Below are 5,215 nucleotides of genomic sequence, written 5' to 3' on the forward strand. Positions count from 1 at the left end.
TTGAGGTTAAATTGCACTGCTTTGAATATCTCCTCAGGAAATTCATCATCCACATGGAAACAGAAAACCAAACATCTGGTTTAGAATTCATCCTCCTGGGGCTCTCAGAAAATACAGAGGTGCAGCCCCTCCTCTTTGGGATGTTCCTGTCCATGTACCTGGTCACCTTCATTGGCAACCTGCTCATCATCCTGGCCATCATCTTGGACTCCCATCTCCACACACCCATGTACTTCTTCCTCGCCAACCTGTCTCTTACTGATATCTATTTCACCTCCACAACGGTACCAAAGATGCTGCTGAACATCCAGACAGGCAACAAAATCATTACTTTTGAAAACTGTTTCACCCAGATGTATTTTTTCATGCTTTTTGTACAACTAGATAACTCCTTCTTGACTGCAATGGACTATGACCGCTTTCTGGCCATCTGTCACCCCCTGCACTACACAGTCATCATGAACCCCTGGCTCTGTGGCCTCCTGCTGTTAGCATCCTGGTTATTGAGTGTTTTGGACTCTCTTTTGCATGACTTAATGGTTTTGCGATTGTCTTTTAGTACAGAGACGGAAATGCCCCACTTTTTCTGTGAACTTAATCAGGTAGTCAGACATGCTTGTTCTGACACCTTCCTCAATGACCTTGTGATGTATTTTGCAGGTGGACTTCTGGGGATTATACCACTCACTGGGATCTTTTTCTCTTACTATAAAATTGTATCCTTAATTTTGAGAATCTCAACAGCTCATGGTAAATATAAAGCATTTTCTACTTGTGGGTCTCACCTCTCAGTAGTGACCTTGTTTTATGGTACAGGTCTTGGAGTGTATCTTAGCTCTGCTGCTACCCAAAACTCAAGGGCAAATGCAATAGCCTCAGTGATGTATACAGTGGTCACACCCATGTTGAACCCCTTTATTTACAGTCTTAGAAACAAGGACATAAAGCAGGCCTTTAAAAAGCTGGGAAACATTCTGTCTATAAAAGGATACTTTGTCTCAAGTTTACAAAAGTGCTCATGATTAACAGAGATCAAACACTAGAAGATTCTTTTTGAAAATGAAATATTTTGTTGTCTTTTTTAAAAGATACATAGATCACACAAAATGTAACATTAAAAATACAAGGTTCCCATATATACCACTCCCCACCCCACCCTCCTCCTCTCACATCAACAACCTCTGATTGTGTGGATTATCATTTGCATTGTAGTTTACACTCTCCCACAGTCCATTCAGTGGCTTATGGCATGAAATGTAATGTCCTTCATGTGTCTCTGCTATATCATTCAGGACAACTTCAAGCCCTGAAAATGCCTCCATATCACACATCTTCCTTCTTCCATCACTCAGCAACTCCCATGGCCACTGTCTCCAGACAGACTAGTGTGCAAATCCTCAGCATTGTTGCAAGTATCTGTGAGTCTTGTCCTTCAAGCAGTGAAGCTTAATTGTCACTGTGGGCCCCAAGGAGTGGGGGAGAGAAGAATAGAATAGAAGGAAGAGAGGGCAACTGGGGGCAATGGAAGTGTTCCACAAGATCATGCAGTGATGGATATAGGCCTTGTTAAATTTCACCAAAAAATTAAATGTAAACCATAACACAACCAAATTTTTATAAAATTGTACAATCTAAAATATAAACCATAATGTAAACCATAGTGGAAACATGGTTTTTATCTATGTTTCAATATCTGTACAACAACTATAGCAAATATATGCACATTAAAAAGATAATTGCTGGGGAAGGGAGAAAAGTGTTTGATGTTGGCATATCAGATTCCCCTATATTTTATATGTGACTTCATTGTGATCTAAAACTTTTTTGAAGACATAATAAAATTTTTTTAAAACAAAGGATGAAGACCCTAAGAAATGAATGGAGGAGATAGCTTTACTACTGTACATACAGGGCAACACCTATTACAGTGATGAAAGGAAGGCAAAATGTCAACTATATTTTATGATATTTTGCATTTTTAATACCCCAATTTATTTCTTACTTTATTTTAGTTTTTCTTAAATATAGAATAAAAATATTCTATTTTTAATCTTTAAACCTATTGCTACTATTTCGTTTTCCTATTAATTGAGTTTGGAAATGTATTAACATATAATTTTGAAGAAGTTTTGGATCACGGAGTGGTTACACAATTGCAGAGCTGGAGCACTGGTGTGGGATGTCATTAATGGGGGATGTATGGGTGGGAGGCAGTTCTCCAGGACATTCATACAGGGTATATAAATATATTTGGATATTAATTGGGTATTTTCATAGTAGGTAGAGATTCACATGACAACTGAGGGAGTGCTGAATTCCTGTTCTGGGAAACTATGTTGCATTCCTCAATTGAGGAGCCACTATCCCCCAAGTGCAAGAACAAAGACCAGTGAAGAAGGATGGTTCAATGATTGCACATGATACTGATGACTATGCTTAGGAGCTTTGAGCTTGAAATTTCAACTAGGTCTAGAGATGCAGGGTGCCTAAGAATAACCTCCTGAGAGCCTCCATGTTGCTCAAATGTGGCCACTCCCTAAGTCAACTCAACATTACCTTCCCTCAAGCATGAGACATGTCCCCTGGGTTGAGAATCTCTGGTGCTGAGGAATTACTACCAAGCACCAGCTGGTGACACAATTAGAAAAATACCTTGAATAAAAAGGGGAAATGGGAAAGACAAAGGAGCTCATACAGCTAAGAGACTTGAAAATGAGTCAGGAGGTCATCAGATGGGTTAGGCATATGCACCTTTCAGCAGGATCTCAGAGACAGCCTAAGTAGATACTACCCCAAGCATTGGTTCTCCTGAGGACTACAGAGTTACCTCATTCCTACAGTCATGGCAGATGGCTCTGGAGTTCTGTGCTTTGCCAGTAGGCCTTACTTTGGAATTTGTGCTCTGAAGTGTGATGGAGTTGGACTCAGATGTGCTCTTTCTACACATTCCTCTTCTGTCACTTTTACTCAACCTGTTGTTTGTGCTGGGGTTTTTGTATGGCCAGGAGACTTGAATGAGCCTCAGCAGAGTTGCAACACCTGCTCTCCAATTCATTGGATTTCCCTGTCAGCTAACAGGGAGGGAGGACTGTCAACCACCATACCAGGGAACCGAGAGAGTCTTCAAGAGAAAGTAGGAGAATTCCATCCATCAGCCATGTGGGATCTAAGCCAACTCTCAATTTAGAGGTGGAGTGGACATCACCATCCCAGGGTACACAAGGTGGAGGAATAAAATATGGATTAGAGGAGCTCTTAATCTAGGTACTTTATAAGTGTATAGAGAGATAATCTGTCATTCACCCAATAAAAACTTATATTTGTTTCATTTTTGTATATCATGGATTCCTACTTCTTTTGTATTGTTTTACATCATGTGCTATCTCATTGTATTCCTGGAATCAGGATTGAAGATAGAAACTGTTGCCTCAATTTTCAGCAGTAAAATATTTTATTCAGTTTATTCTGTATATATAAAATTACAGCAGGTGCTGGAGGGATGAAAGTGTATTGCAGTCACTCCCAGAGAAAGAAACTGTTTGCGTTTTATGGTGTTAGTGAAAAATAAGCTCTCCTAGCAAAGGCTCTGTACCAGCTACCAACGTTTGTTCATTAATTCCTGAAAGAGGTCACATCCTACACTGGAGATGTCATCTGACTGCTTTATAGTAATCCACATTCCGTCTCCAATATGTGCCTTTCTCCTGTGCCTTCAAAATCGTAATTCAAGGGAGTTTGTAATCAACAACACAATCTATGCTTCTTCAAACAATGATGATTTCAATAATTTTATCATTCTTCCAGTGACATAAGTTTGCCCTTCAAAAAATATTTCCATATTGAAGGATATTATCTGGAAATTTCTTTCAGCACTCCCTACAATAATAGTCCCCATTTATGGGTGATAAAAAGCAAATATGTGTTTTTCTGCATTTCATACTATATCTTATTTTACTATTAAACCCAGATATTAGGACATAATTTCAGACTTTTATGTAGGCTTGCTGTTTTCTTCTGAGGTAGACTAAGGTGAATGCTTCATTTATCAACTGATTTCCTTGACATCACTACAAATGGCAAGCCAGAGTGGCATTTTGGAATTAGTGATTTCTCTGAGCTAATGGTCATTTTTGAAAATGTTAATAATTGCTTACATATTTGTATTCACTTCATATTCTTTGGTAAAGCTGTGAATTCATTTTCAGTTATAATTTATTAACACACAGGTTCAGTCTCTGATGTGAGTCATACACTCATCAGGGCTGCAATTTTCACGGAAAGATATATCATTCATGCACTTTTATAAAATGTCTGTGTTTTTTTATTGCACCATAATCTGAAAATTAAAAATCCTCACTTTGTCATTTTTTTCTGGAATTCTCTCCAATGCAAGTAAGAGCTCCACCTTATTCCACATTACTTGAATTAGGATTCTCAGTAAAATCATTTATCACATAAACGAGTTTGTCAATACCTTTCCTAGGTGCCTTCTTTAAATGTTACTGTAAACAATATATTGTGAATCATTTTTCCAAGCTATACAAGAGCAATTATGTACATTTATCACATGGAAATAGTGTCAGTGGTCTTATCACTCCCAACAATGTGATGTATCAGTTCCCAATTGCTACCCTGCAAGACTGTTATTTTGTTATCAGTTCTTGTACAAAATAGTTTACATGAAAGGCTTATTTTCAAGCAGAAATCTCTTCCCACATAAAAGCTTTTAAGAATTTTGACTTTAGTCCATTGTACATTATAATAAGTAGAATTATTATTATTCTATTGTAGACATATTATTGTAATTGAAGAATTTTATCATTGCTATAAAGGCATTGGCCACCAGAGGTTTTGAGGGGAGAGAAGAGAAGAATAGGTGTACTATGGAGACATATTGGAGAAATGGGAATTCTCCTACATGACCTTGCAATAATGGAAACAGGGGCATTATACATTTTGTCACAGCCTATAAAATTGTGTGAGATTGAGAGTAAACTATAATCTAAAATATAGTCCATGGTTAGTAGCAATTCTTCAATATGTGTCCTTCAATGTTAACAAATGTACAACTCTAATGAAACAAGTTGTTAATGTAAAGTGTGGGATGGTGAAGGGCTAGAGCATATGGGAATCTCCTAAATTTTTAATGTAACATTTATATAATCTAAAGCTTCTTTAAAAATAAAAAAAGTCAAGAAAATTTTGAAAAAGAATC

Source organism: Dasypus novemcinctus, unplaced genomic scaffold, assembly GCF_030445035.2.
Source record: "Dasypus novemcinctus isolate mDasNov1 unplaced genomic scaffold, mDasNov1.1.hap2 scaffold_152, whole genome shotgun sequence".
Classification (NCBI taxonomy): Eukaryota; Metazoa; Chordata; class Mammalia; order Cingulata; family Dasypodidae; genus Dasypus; species Dasypus novemcinctus.